The sequence below is a fragment of the Manis javanica genome, chromosome 5 (genome assembly GCF_040802235.1).
Source record: "Manis javanica isolate MJ-LG chromosome 5, MJ_LKY, whole genome shotgun sequence".
NCBI classification, from domain to species: domain Eukaryota; kingdom Metazoa; phylum Chordata; class Mammalia; order Pholidota; family Manidae; genus Manis; species Manis javanica.
This window is the reverse complement of record NC_133160.1, coordinates 30,836,900-30,852,201: the sequence shown is the minus strand read 5'-3', so window position 1 is coordinate 30,852,201 and position 15,302 is coordinate 30,836,900. Positions and strand designations below refer to the sequence as shown.

The window sequence follows — 15,302 nt, the reverse complement described above, 5'->3', positions numbered from 1 at the left end:
GTACTCAATAATATGGGTGCATGTAGTAACCACAATGTTGCTCATGTGAAACCTTCATAAGATTGTATATCAATGATACCTTAATAAAAAGAAATGAAATAATATAGAAAGATTCAATATACCATTGGTCTTATTTGCACCCAAAATCACATTTTGCAAAACTACAGTAAAATATCACAGCCACAATATTGACATTTATACAATCAAAATACAGAACATTCCTATCACCACAGAGGTCCCTCAGGTTGTGCTTTTATAACCAGAAACTCTTCCCTCCTATCCTGTGTCCTTAACTCCTTGCAACCACTAATCTGCTCTCCATTTCTATAATTTTGTCCTTTCAAGAATGTTAAATAAATGGAATTATACAGTATGTAATTTTTTAGGATTGTAAAACAGACTTGTAAAAATACTTGAGCTACAATCAAAGGAAATTTGCAGAGAATGAACTAATTCAGAAATAAATATTTAATAAATATTTTTATAAATTAATAGGTCAATAGTTTCTTATAATGAATAGTTCTCATTAAGATAGCATTAAAATGTTTAATAGTATTTTTAATTAAACATAATTAATTCGATTTAATTTTTTAAAATATTGACTTAACATTTTGTGCTAATGTAATCTGAAAGCCAATTTCTTTCAAAATTTGCTTTTGATTACTGTCAGAGCTGAAAAGACTTGTCAGAAAAAGTAAATCTCATATGGACATTATTGGATGTACTCTCTCTCCTAAATCGTGATACTCATTTTTCCATCTTTTCCACCACCAATTAGGCAAAGATTCTTGTTGACACTTAGTAAGTAAATCACTATGTTCCCTAATGTTCTTGCAGATTAATGAAAGGGTGCTCTATTCTTATATACTTAACAAAGATTTCAGTTCAAAACCTACTGAAATACTTCATTTGGAAGCTTTTAAACAGCTCAACAATTCTGTTCCCAAGTTTATTTTCCCCCCATTTTTTATGGTGGTTAAAAAACACAATGTGTGTAACAAAAAGTTTACCATTTTAACCATTTTTATGTATACATTCAATAGTGTTGAGCATATTCACATTATTGTGAACAGATCTTCAGAACTTTCACTGTGCAAATACGAAACTCTATATCCATTAAACAACCCCTCTTCCCCCTTCCCCATGGCCCCTGGAAACCACCATTCTCCTTTCTGTCTCTTTGAATTTGACTACTTTAGATACCACATGTAAGTGGAATCTTACAGTATTTGCCTTTTTTGTGACTTTCTTATTTCATTTAGCATAAAGTTTTCAAGTTTCATCCATGTTGTAGCATGTGATATGATTTTTCTTCCTTTTTAGTCCATTGTATGTATATATACCACATTTTGTCTATTCATTCAACTGCTGATGGATATTTGCTTCTGTTTCTTAGTTATTGTGAATAGTGCTGCTATGAACATGGGTATGCAAATACTTCTTGAGATTCTGATTTCAATTATTTTGGATATATACCCAGAAATAGGATTGGTGGATTGTATAGTAGTTCTATTTTCAATTTTTTGTAGAACCTCCATGCCATTCTCCGTAGCAGTTGCACCAGTTTACAATCCCACCAACAATGCACTAGGACTTTAATTTCTCCAACACTTGTTGTTTTCTGTTTTTGTTTTCAGTTGGTTAGTTCTTGTTTCTTATAATAGCCATCCTAATGAGTGTGAGGTGCTATCTTATGGTTTTGATTTACATTTCTCTGATGTTTAATGATGCTGAGTATCTTTTAATATGCTTGTTAGCCATTTCTTATCATCTTTACAGAAATATCTACTCAAGTCCTTTGCCCATTTTTTAATGAGATTCTTTGAATTTTTTTTTGGGTTGTTAGAGTTCTTCCTATATTCTGGATATTTGCAGATATTTGCAGATATTTCTCCCATTCCATAGATTGCCTTTTCACTCTGTTGATATCGTCCTAAAGTTTTTGAGTCTGATGTAGTCTCATTTGTCTATTTTTGCTTTTGTTGCCTCTGCTTTGGTGTCATATCCAAAACAGCATTGCTAAGTCCAGTGCATGAGCTTTCCCTATTTTCTTCTAGGAGTTTTATAGTCTTAGGTCTTAAGTTTAGATCTTTAATCAATTTTGAGTTAATTATTATACATGGTATAACATGTGGTCCAACTTCACTCTTCTGTATATGGATATCCAATTTTCCCAATATCATTTGTTGAAGAAACTGTCCTTTCCCCATTGAGTGCTTTGACATCTGTGTCAAACATCATTTAACCATATACACAAGGGTTTATTTCTGGGCTCTCTATGCCATTGTTCTACTTTCCCATATCTATGCCAGTACCACACTGTTTTGATAACTGTAGCTTTGTAATATCTTTTGAAGCCAAGAAGCATGAGTTCTCCAACTTTGCTCTTTTTCAAAATTGTTTTGCTATTTGGGATCCTTTGATATTACATATGAATTTAGGATGAATTTTCCCACTTCTACAAAAAAAGTAATAGAGATTTTGATAGGGATTGCCTGAATCTGTAGATTGCTTTGGATAGTATGGACATCTTAACAACATTAAGTCTTTCAACCTATGAACATGAGATCTCTTTCCATTTATTTCTGTTGTCTTTCATTTCTTTCAAATACATTTTGTAGTTTTCAGCACAGAAATCTTTCATCTCCTTGGTTAGGTTCATTCCTAAGCATTGTATTCTTTTTAATGCTATCACAACTGGAATTGTTTTCTTAATTTCCTTTTTTTATTGTTTTTCCCAATATTTTTTAAGTAAGCAGGAGGAAAGTTGGTAGATGACCCATTGTTTCTTTAATCAATAAATTAATATAACAATGGAAACTTTGAAAATGTTCTCTCCATATATTTTATTTCAAAAAATATTTGCTTTGTTCCTCAAAATGAAAACATTTTCACCTTGATGGTACAGATTATTTTTTTATTTGTTATAAAAGTTTTTATTATGAACATTAAAAAAAATACAAAACAGAAAAAAGTGGTGTGATGATCTGCCATATACCCATTACCTAGACTTAACCATTCTTACTCAGATATGCTTCATGTAACTTGTTGCCAAAGTATTTAAAATAAATTACAGATGATGACATTTTACCTAATAATACTTTCATATGCATCAAGTAAGGACTACACCATTATCATACTTAAAAGAATGAATAAAGATTCCTTGCTATCACCTAGTACCCAATCCATATTCAAATTTCCCCAGTTTTCACTAAAATGTCTTTTGCAGTTGTTCTGTCTGAGCCAAAAGCCACAAAAGAACTGCACATTACACTGGGTTGTTAGGTCTCTCAAGTCCCTCTTAGTCCAAAAACAGCTAGACAGCACTAAATTCAGGTATGTGTCTGGAAAAGGTTGTGTTAGCCTGGGAGGCCAGGGGAGACACAAAAGGCTGTGTTCGTGGCTGAGGATACTAGAACCTATAATAATATTGCATATAATAAACTCCAAAAGTGATGAGGTGCTCCTGGCTCTTGTGAAGAACTTACTATAAAAATCTTGAGCCAGAGAGACAGTTAAGTTTCCAAAAGTTCTGATGGAATCCTTGTTTAATCAGATGTTGTCATCTGACACTATAGTTCTGAGAGATTAAGTACACACATTTATACCACTCTGTGGCTCAGTTAATGTTCCTACTCTCTTTGAAGTGAATTCTGACTCTGTCAGCTTCCTTCCCCATCCATGAGATAAGTGAACCTTGTTGATTCACTCATCCATGTTTGTTTCTTGGCTTCCAGACAATCTGACTCTACTTTCGTTTGTCAATTCTATTTGGTAGTCGCTTGTCCCAGGAGGGGCTCCCAAATGTGAAAGGTCTGGCTTGTTTTAAAGGAAAACTGTAATTTATCTTTAAGTTAAAGGCTCTTTTATAAACTTTGCCACAAGATAACCAGTGAACTCTTGTGTCATCAATGATTTTCATGCTTGTCCTTTTAAAAATGTTCTTATTCAGCAAGCTACATCAATGGAGTATACCTGGCTCCACCCCTTTGCTGCAACACCTAACTTCTGAAATAATGGTGATTCCTTTTTATGAGATGCTATCCTCACTCTAAAATCCTTTCTGTTCCCCTCTTGAATCAAAGCAGATGATTCCTGGTGGTTACAGGTATGTTTGTTTGTTCTTAATTTTTACTCTTCATCAAACCCTGGTTTTATTAGAAAATTACTGTTGAATCAATTATCTAGTTCATCTTTCCTTTCACAGCTCCTTAAGAAATACCTCTTGCATTTTATTGCTCACGGAATCTAACAAGGTCTGTAAGATAGGACACATTAGGAACATCTGTCTGTACTTTTATCAGACTGTATTGTAAATTTCCCACCTGTGTAGTCTGTTTAATATTTTCCAAACCTCCAGAAATATTTTCTAGATGTCTCCCATGTATTTTCTAAACAAAAACTGCATTTTAATTTTGCCACCATATTGTTTCCATACCGTCTTTCAATTGTTTTTATCTGGTAGAGTGAGCAAGGTTTTACACACATGGCATGCAGCTTTTCATCTTTTACTCTTAACAAGGAAGTATCAAAAGAGGCTTTCTACATATTTGCCATTAAGTTTAATGAAATTTTGTCAAGTTCTGAGTCAGGTTTTCCATGACTTCAAAAACAAAACAATGACAACATATGGAACTTGTGATTAGGGCCCACCTACCCCAGTATGACCTCATACTAATTACATCTACAATGACATTATGGCCAAGTAAGGTCACCTTCTGAGGCTCCAGGGGTTAGGACTTCAACATATCTTTTAGGGAACAAAATCCAACCTATCACAGAACTCTGTATTATTATTGGAGGGACTACAGACCCTCTCAGCACTGATGGCCTGTATGTATCTATATGAGATGAACACTGTGAAATGCTGTCAAAAAAGCTGCACATATGAGAGCAAAGTGCCTATGCTTGTGGCCGCCAGTGTGGACAGTGTTGACAGAAGATATCATTCTGACCTCTGGCTCTCAGATTTGACTTCATCTGGACCCAAACATGCTGGGTTCTGGTTATTGTTAAATTAAAATGTGTAATTTCACCTTCTAGTTATAGGAGTGCTCTGTTGAAGGATATTTCTTCCCACCTCTAGAAGTAATTGGTGTTCTTTCATAAGTGCCCAGTGACACTGCACAGTCAGGCAATGCCTTCTGAATCATCAAACAACAACAAAATTGCCTTTGAGAAATGTTCATGTTAAGTGCATTTGAGTGATTTCTTTGAAATTCACAGTCTTTGGGTAAGTTCCTTAAGAGCAGAGGCTGAGACAAGATTTAGGTGCATGTGTTTATTGAGGGTGACTCTTGGGAGGAGGGGACTGAGAGAAGGAGGAGCAGGCAGGGGAAGGAGTTGAGTGAGGATGTCATCAGCTAGAGTCTAGTGTCAGCCTGGTCCACAGGGAGCCCTGAAGCATGGATTTTACCACATCGTTGGTCCCACCTAAGGCCAGGGGGCTGGCCCTCTGTCCCTTCATATGTCGGTCATTAGCTGTGGGCTGCCAGAGGATAAGGGGCATACCTTCTCGAGCATGGAAGCTTCTGGACAAGGAAAACTCTGCACAGAAGGGGGCAACTGTGAGCCTGCGGCCAATTCTTGGTGCACTGGCTGATAACGGGCATCTGGCATTCTGTACACTTGGTGATGCATGCATGAAAGAGAGAGGGAGAGAGGATGTGTGCCTGGCTATAGTCATTGTTATGGGCTCAGTGTGCCCCCTTCCCCCATCAAGTTCATATGTTAAAGTCCTAACCCCCAGTACCTCAGAATATTACTGTACTTGCAGATAGGATCTTTAAAGAGGTTAAGATTAAATACAGTCAACTCATTCAATAAGGGGTTAATGTCCAAAATATATAAAGAACTCATGTGCTTCAACACCCAAAAAACAAATAATCTGGTCAAAAATTGGGCAAAGGACCTGAACAGACACTTCTCCAAAGAAGAAATATGTATAGCCAACAGGGACATGAAAAGATGCTCCACATCGCTAATCATCAGGGAAATGCAAATTAAAAACACAATGAGGTATCACCTCACATTATTTAGGATGGCCACTATCCAAAAGACAAGAAATAACAAATGCTGGCAAGGATGTGGAGAAAGAGGAACCCTCCTACACTGTTGGTGGGAATGTAAATTGGTGCAACCACTGTGGAAAACAGTATGGAGATGCCTCAAAAAACTAAAAATAGAAATACCATTTAACTCAGTAATTCCACTCCTAGGAATTTACCTGAAGAAAACAAAATCCCATTTCAAAAAGATACATGCACCCCTGTGTTTATCGCCACACTATTTGCAATAGCCAAGATGTGGAAGCAACTTGTGTCCATCAGTAGATGAATGGATAAAGAGGAGGTGGTACATATACACAACAGAATATAATTCAGCCATAAAAAGAAAAGACATCCTGCCATTTGCAACAACATGGATGGATCTACAGGGTATTATGTACAGTGAAATAAGCCAGGCAGAGAAAGACAAACACCATATGATTTCACTTATTTGTGGAATATAAAAACAAAGCAAAACAGAAGGCACACAACAGCAATAGACTCATAGGCACTGTGAGAAGTGACTAGTGGTTACTAAGGGGGAGGAACTGGGATGGTTGGATAGGGAAGGTGAGGGGGATAAAAGGGCACAAAAATTCTCAATCATAATAGAAGTTTGTCATGGGAACAGTAGTACAGCATAGAGAATATAGTCGATGATTCTATAACATCTTTCTACATTGATAGTAGCCACACTAGAGAGGGTGAAGATTTAATCATATGGGTAACTGTTGAACCACTGTGTTGTACATTTGAAACCAATATAAGATTGTATAGCAATGATACTTTAGTTTAAAAGAAATTAAATGAGGTCATTGGGTGGGCCTTAATCCAATGACTGGTGTCCTTATGAGAAGAAATTAGGACACAGACATGAAGAGAGAAAGAACCATGTGAGGAGACAGGGAGAAGACGGCCACCTACAAAGGAGAGACCTCAGAATAAATCAACCCTGCTGACACTTGGATCTGGCACTTCCAGCCTCCAGAACTGTATGAAAATAAATTTCTGTTGTTTAAGCCACCCAGTCTGTGGTACTTTCTCATGACAAATTAACACAGTCACCTATATTCATTAGCTCTCCAAAGCCAGGATGTCTGTAGCCTGGAAATCTCATCTCCCAGTCCTGCTAGAAATCCCTGACCATAGTCTTTCATTATCCCCAGTGCCCAGAGGTCACCAATAAAAACAAATTCATCTAATGTTCCTCATCTGTAGAAACATGCTTACATTCATGCATTTCCTTAGTGTATTTCCCACACCCATATCAGGGTGGTTATACAGCCAAGAAGTAGGCTTTGTTTCGCTAAGAATTCCATATCTGAGAGTTCCTGCATTAGGGTGGTTTGAGTAACAGTGGGAGAGACAAGCTATTAGAGCAGGCATGCACATTGTCTTCTGTTTATAGGACATCTTTACTCTGTAATGGCATCAGGGGATATTAATATGTCACAGATGGACAAAGGCTTTGTAACTATACTACAACAGAGATTTACTGAACACTTACCAGATTATGATGAAGTACTCAAACAGCTATTGATTTCTGTGGTGTTGTGTGGAGAAAACGCACAGCTCTCTGATTTCACCATCTTCTAAACAATTGGCTGTGAGTTGCTTTTTGGTAAGGAACTGCTGTAGGTCTATGTCACTGTTCATGGAAAGAAAGCAAAGTCTTAATTACCTTTTCCATAATGGGGACAAAGGGCTGAGGAGGCTGAAGTGCCCACAAGGCAATTTCAATTCCTTTCCTCTCCCTTCCCCCAATCCTGAAAGCAAAAACATATTGGCTGCCCAGAGTTTCTTAAGTCTTAGTTTCCCCTGTCCAGTCACAGGTGGGAGTAGCAGTGAAGAGGTGAGGTGGCATGCTCTGAGGTCTGGGAGGGGTGGCAGGAGAGAAAGGGGAGATGTATATCACTAACTGGATCATTCAAAGCTCATGTCACCCTGAAACTGAGGTGCAGAGCCTGGTTACAGGGGCTCAATAACCCCAGCACTGAGCCCCAGAAGCACTGGCTAGCCCTCCTGACCTCCCAGTCCTGCTCATGGGTCTTGGGTGAAGCCCCCTCTCTGGGGCAGCTGCTCACCATTACCCAGACATACTGCCTACAGCTACTCAGAATCCTCTCCCTTAATTCTGTGCAGATTTAGGGGGCAAGTTTGCCCCCCACTGGGGGACCTCTATGTGTGGACATATTACTGGTTGTCACACTGTGGGGGACAGGGGACATAAGCATCTAGTGTCTAGAGGCCAGGGTGCTGCTAAATATCCTATGTTATGCAGGACAGCTGCCCACACATGTAACAGGGAACTGTCTGGGTCAAAGTGTCAACAGTGCTGAGACTGAGAAACCTGCTTTAACTATTCCTCAGAAAGCCGCTGCTCCAGCCTTTTATCCTGCCTTGGCTTACATCATCCATCTATGGGTCTCCCCAGCAAGGCAAGAACCTTGGCTCTGCCTGGAACTATGCCATTTGCTTACAAATACACATGGAACAAGAATGATAGAGCTGTGAGCTGTGCTTGGTTACTAATAAGGGCAATAATTCAGAGAGTGGTTTTACTTGTAGATATGAAGGGATGTGTGTGTGATAAATGTGTGGGGCTAGTGGAGACGCTGCCATACATGGTGTCGGCTGGGTCCCCTCATGTGCTGCAGTTAGCTCATGGTTGATGACCTCACTTGCACATCTGCTGGATGGCTGACTGTTGGCAGGGACTATAAAGGACCTGTTAGCAGAGCATGTGTTGTGCATCCTTCAATGGGCTCATCCACACACTGGTATTAGGATTCCCAAGAGCATCAGGAAAGGGCAAGCTTCATTATGCAATCATTTTTCAAGCTTCTGTTTGCAATGCAAAAGAAATCACATGGCCAAGCCCAATTTTAAGGAGGGAGAAATAAAGTCCACATCTTGACAGGAGGAGCTACAAAGCGACATAGCTGCAGGGTGTGGATATAAGGAGAGGAAGCGTTGAAGCTATTTTTGCAGCCAGTTGACAAAGGACTCACTCACCTTTCCCTCTGGTCCTCTCTAAGGCCAAACAGTGGTTTAGGATTAACAACTATTTCTCACTTGCACCTTACTTAACCTGGACCCTGATCCCATGTGGAATATCAGGCAAGTTTGTTTGTCATTTTTTGTTTTTTTAAAATAAATACAAAACTTGAGTCTCGGCAAGATAAGAGTTCTAGCCCAAGGTCAAAAATAGTATATGGCAGAAGTAGAAGTAGTGGCAGAAGTAGACCCAAATAATGACTATCATGTGGTGACTGACCCAGAGAGCAGACCCTGGGCTATAGACTTTCCTAATCCTCCCAACAACCCTCTCATGGATCCTGTTTTACAGATGGGTAAAGTAAAACTCACAGAGGTTCAGTAACTTGCTCAAAGTTACACAGCACAGAGCATTGAGATTTCAACTTAGGACTAAAATCCAGATTTTTCTGATGCCAAGACAAGTGATCCCTCAGTGCAAGAGGATCATTGTAAAAACTGGCTGAGCCCTAACTGGGCGAGTAGGTGGCCCCATCTCTGCAGTGAAGCAGGGCAATGCTTTCGTTGGCTGGGGTCATCACTGAACTAAAGCAATTTTCCCACCGGCTAAGCTGATACACAGGACAGTGAAGAGCAAGGTCCATTACAACCAGTCAGGGAGGTGGCCTGATGAGACTTTCAGGGCACACTGCTGTTTCTACATGGGGTAGAGGCTCAGGGCAAGGAGCATAGGTCTCAGGTCTGCTGACCTTTTAACAGCACCCCGGTCTTTGACCAGCACTCCAGCTTAGGTGAAACATGTTAGTATGAATGACAGAATCACAATGAGGTTGAAGGAGAGGCATTGGGAGGAGAGTTTTGCTCCTATTATCTGTGTCAATACTCATGGAAACAGGAGGATAGACAATATTCTTTTGCTTGACATATTTTTCTGTTTATGAAAAGAATATGGTCAATGTAAAACACTGGAAACACACAAACAGTACCTTTCCAAAAATTCCACGTCACCCCTTCTCCCAATGTACCCATTTGAATATGGTCATATCTCCTCTCCCTGTGTTTTTGTATATATGATTTCTATGTGGAAGTAATTTACATGTATGCGTGATATAAACATGTGTTGTGTATATGGGAGTAATTTACAAATGTATTTATAATTTACATCTGCCTAATTTATCAGAATAAGGACATCCTATACATTCTGCTTTGCAGCCTGCAATCTATTGTGAGAATTTATCCCTGTAAGTCAGTATTCTCTAGAACATGACTGTAAGGGCTGTAATGTAATCCATCACGTGGTCACACCTTTATCACTTACCTGACTGGATCCCAGGATTGGATGTGTAGGTGGACAGACTTTCAGTCAGTTGAATTTTGGGTTTGTTTGTTTTTCTCCTCTTGTCTTTGAGGCAGAGTTGGTCTCGGGTAGCCAAATATAGATAAGAACTGGGGAGGAAGACAAAAACTCTCTGATCTGTGTACCCTCCCTACACCTTCTCCCTCAGCCCCACACAGGGGTCCATGGGCCTTCACTTCATTAGAAGTGCTTGGGGAAGCATGGCGTGGTGGTGGCACAGCACATCTCTCAAGGCACCACACGTGGTGTTGCATGGGGTTGTGGAATGCATTATTTATTTTCAAGTCCACCTCGCCTCTAGGCAGCCAATTCAGTGTTTCCATAGCCTGTCCCTGCTGCTAGTCTAGTTAAGGACATGGAGGCTAACATTTGTATGCCAGATATTCAAGAAAAATTAAAAGTTCAAGTGTATACTTGAAGCTGAGAGACAATGTGAAGCTCTATGTCAATCCAGGGTCCTCATCTTTTCTCTTTAAGAGAAATTCTAGAAAGGACTGCTATTGTCTTGCACAATTTGTCTGTATCACTGTTTATCACCATACATGTGGCCAAAAGAGAGTATGCCTTACCCTGAATACTCTGTGAATGAACATTTTGTAGGTGAGAGAGGCGAAGATAAAGATCAGTTGAATCAATCAGCATAATGATTTGGGAGTTGCCAGCTAGGGGCTAGAAAAAATATATATATTTTGGAAGAGGAGGTGGGACAAAAGAGGTCCTAGCAACATGGTGGAAGGAAGGGTCTATAGATGGGAGAATGGGGCCAGGATGTAATCGATCCCATAGAAAGGGGAGCCCATGGAGGCAGGAGGCATAGTGGGCAACTGAGCAGGACTCCGGGAAGACCATCTTAGGTGGTCCCCCAGAAGCTGACCCTGAGACAAGGATTTGAGTGCAATCAGCTTGTTGGAGATATGATCCCAGGAAACACTGGTGAGGGGAGAAGAGTGAGTAACAGAGGTATGGCAGGAAGAGATGATGGATAGGATACCACCCGGGACAGCTGGGGCTCAGAGTTGCTGGGCAGCCAGGGGAGACAGCATGGAACACCCCATAGAGTCAGCCCACAAGAGGGGCAAAACCAACTCATACATCTCATCAGGTGAAGACTGTTCCCAGGGACACCTACTCCCCAGAACTCCCAACCTCTGCCACTCTGGAGAGAAAACGCACAGGCAGAGAGGTGCCAGCACTTTCAGAGGAATGCAGTCAGTGGGCACATCCTGGAACTGTGAGTGCCAAGAGCTGGGCTGATCACTGATGGTACCTACTATAAGCAGCTGACACGGGGGCTCACCAAGCAGGGTCATTAAATACCCTGGTAATACAGTCTTGTGGAAGGTTGGCCACATGAAGTTAGAAATGAAAAAAAGAAAAATCTAAGATTAAGGAAACTAAATTTAGAATTTAGGAGCCCCAGGACCATCCAGCCCAAACACATTATTTTACAGAAAACCACAGCCCAGGGGATATCATGGCTTCTTTTGCCCATACAGCCAGATAGAAGCAGGGGATTCGGAAGGGGTGACCAGAACAAGCTAACCTTCTGCACACCTGGGAATCCATGAGGGAAGTGATCCCAGTGGTCACATGGGGTGGTTGCTGATAAAATTCATAGAATGAGCACCTCTGGGCTCTGGGTTTCCCATTCTTCACACTTAAATCTGTATTTTCAGGGCACTCACTTCTGACCCAGGCACTGCTCTAGGCAATGAGGACACTCCAGGGAACAAAGCTGGCAAAATCCTTGCCCTCAGGCATCTTAGCTTCCAGAAAGAAGGAGACAATAGATAAAGAAATAAGTCAGATCTGGTATGTTAGATAGTGATGAGCACTAAGGAAAGAAAAATCCAGGAAAGGGCAAGGGGGTGATATGGAGTGTAGGTGTGTGCACTGTTAGATGGGTGGGCTGAGGAAGGAGATATCAGGTAAAGACCCACAGGAGGTGAGAGTGAGCAGTGAGGACATCTGGGCTAAAGGCAATCCAGGCAGAGGGAACAGCAAGTGCAAAGGCCCTGAGGTGGGAGGTGCCTGGAACAGCACCCTATTCCAGGGGCCTGTGGGGACATAAGGAGAAAATAAAGCCAGGTCATACAAGCATTGTAAGGATTCTGGCTTTTACTGAGTAAGAAGAGGGTTCCGGGCAGAAGAGGGACAAGATGTGAGCGAGCTGGGTCCCTCAGCAGCTATGTTGATAGCAGAGTGAAGACAAGGACAGAGGAAGGGAAATCAATTATGAGGTGGCTTATCTAGGTGTGAGATGACAGTGGCTCATTCCAAGGTAATAACAAGGTATAAGAGGAGATTGGTTGAAAAGTGTATCATTTTTAAGAGAAAGGGTAAGAAAAATATGCACTTGTGCCAAAAGTGGTGTTCTAGATATCCACATCATAAAAACCCTCATGGCAAGAAGAGAGCCAGACATAGGCACTGCCTGTGTGAGGTGTGGGCTTGGAGAGGAAAGGAGTAGCATCTGATCACTCCCCGCTCCTAGTTTCTCTTCTCAATGGCAAAGAACTACCTGAAACATCCACTATTTTCCCCCATGGAGGGTCCATTCCCATACAGTGCCAAAGCTGGACTTCTGATTGCAGCTTGCCTATTATAATATTTGAGGCCAAATAACTCACTTGTTACTGGATATTGAATTGCAAGAGACTCTGGAGTCAACATCCACACACCTTCCAAAGCTGGTTAATATTGTGGACCAAACAGGTAGGCTCCTGTGTTTCTTTCTGCCCTTATTTGTAGAGTAGGGGGCTAATGGTTATTTTGGACTTGTTTTGAAATAGAAGGTGTTCTTAAAGAGAATTGATGTGACTTCCCATTTAGTCCTTCTAGGTTAACAGTTAAATGTCCTCAAAAGTGTAGTTGTGTATTTGGACTGATGTGGGAAAAAACATGGCAGCTTCCAGAACTAATTATGACTCATCTCCTATCTCTACTGAACAGTAATGTCTTTATTGTGCCTGATGGTTGCCTTAATGACATACTGTGGATATACTGCTCATTCTTTTCTGAATTCACTTTTCCTATTTAGCAACTTTGTTAACTTTGTACAACATGGCAACTTTGTGCAAATTAGAAAAAGATAACGTCCTCCAGACTGGAAGCACTCCTTTTGTCCAGATGCATACAGACTGGGTACAACTCCTTACTGGATGTAGGACTAGGTGAGTGTAGCTGTTCTGCATTTGGCCCCCATCCACTAGCACTCTTGTGTAACATGCAGTCTGTGCCACAGTATCGAGCAGGCTAAGCCCACGTGAGCCAGGTGTCAATAAATTAAAGCCAGCCAATTATCTAATAGCTTATGCATGAACTCCTGGAAAAGATCTGCCACCATGAGCCCATACCTTCTGCAAGAGTTGCACGGGCTAGGTACAAGTCGGCTATTTAAAAGAACAGAATAGGTGAGTGAAATATCAGCAGTTAGTGGACTCTTTTTGAGATGGAACTACTATGGAAATTCTTTTGCTACTCTTTGTAAGTTGTTGTGGGGATTGCAACCCACAAAATTACCACAGGCAACAATGTCATCTGTATGTCATGCTTGGAAAGACCACCTGCATGCTCACCCAGTCCAGCAGCCCATGCCTTCCCTAAAAGCTGTTGTACCAGATGTCAGTGACCCACCCATATCCCCTTGGTCCTCACCATACCCGAGCATGCAATAGCTTCCTATAGCAAGGCTTGTCCCTCATTATCAGAAAGCTACCTCTGGCTGGAGAAGTGGATTCAGCCATCTGGCAAAGTGGGTAGGATGAACTGGAGGATTCGATGCCCCCAGACACTCTCTTCAACCAGGGACAAAGCAGTTTGGAGGATCTTCCTCACCTCTTGGTGGCGACAGTTCTGTGGAATGGGCTCTTCGTAGTCTCCCAAATTTCTGCAGGGGATTCAGCCCTAGTTGTCCCCGACAGCAACCTGCTCATTAATACACACTTCTCCGTCTCCCATCCATACCACTCCCATGAAGGTTTGTCCTGAACTCACTTTCAAATAAACTTGTCTTAGGATCTTCTTCTGGAGAAGCCCAACCTAGAGCAGCTGTTTGAAGGACGAGTAAAGTTGATTTTTCCTTTAAGTCTCCAAGTCTATTCTTCAGACGCCTGTGTAGACAGGAAGTAATTTTTACAGAGGAATTTAACATATGCAAATGAGATTCAAATCATTTCCACTCAGTGGGCAGAAAAAGAACTACTGTTATTTCTGCAAACTTCATTATGCTGACGCCCACCAAATGCCAGTGAAAGAGAGACTGTCAAAACAAAGGTAACAGAAACAGATGCAGCGAACAATCGGCCCTGGCCAATGTTATCAACTCCCAAATGCGTAAGAGTTTACTACGAGAAGTTCTGATTTCCAAAGTAGGGAGAGGGAAAGGGAGACATGTTTCAGATGTCTTCTTCCCTCGGAAACATTCCCCCCAACCTTCATCTGGTTATGTTCCCACTCCCTCAAATCTCTCCGCACCTCCATAACCACCTTCAAGAACTAAGTACTAAGATTCTTAGGAGAAAACAATGGCACCCTGTCCACCTGTTGGACAAGGCTCACATCTAAGACTCGTCTGGATGCCTCTTTCCCTCACCACCCCATATCCAATCCATCAGCAAGCTCAACTAATCTTTCCTAAATTTTATCCCAAGGGTCTCACGCCTCTCCCTTTCCAGCCTGACCACCTGGTCCAAGCACCCCTCCAAGCCACCATCACCACCCCTCCCTGGATTACTGCAGTAGCCTCTTAGCTGACCATGTCTGCTCCTGGTAGTTTTGGTAGTTTGTGCCTTTGTAGGAATTTGTCCATTTCGTGTATTTAATTTGCTAGCATGAGGTTATTCATCATTTTCTTTTAGTCTTTTTCATTTCTGTAAAGTTGGTAGTGATGTCTCCTCTTT

General features: G+C 41.1%; 1 long non-coding RNA gene across 1 annotated transcript in view; it reads right to left on the bottom strand.

The window, feature by feature from the left end:
* Positions 1 to 14,316, bottom strand: part of LOC108398375 (uncharacterized) — an 80,533-nt gene extending 66,217 nt beyond the window's left edge. The window contains exons 1-3 of the long non-coding RNA XR_001853407.3: positions 14,120 to 14,316; positions 10,363 to 10,490; positions 7,555 to 7,695 (exon numbers count right to left, since the gene is read on the bottom strand). This is a non-coding gene — a long non-coding RNA (uncharacterized lncRNA). The remainder of the gene's footprint in view (positions 1 to 7,554; positions 7,696 to 10,362; positions 10,491 to 14,119) is intronic.
* Between the last annotated feature and the right edge of the window lie 986 nt (positions 14,317 to 15,302).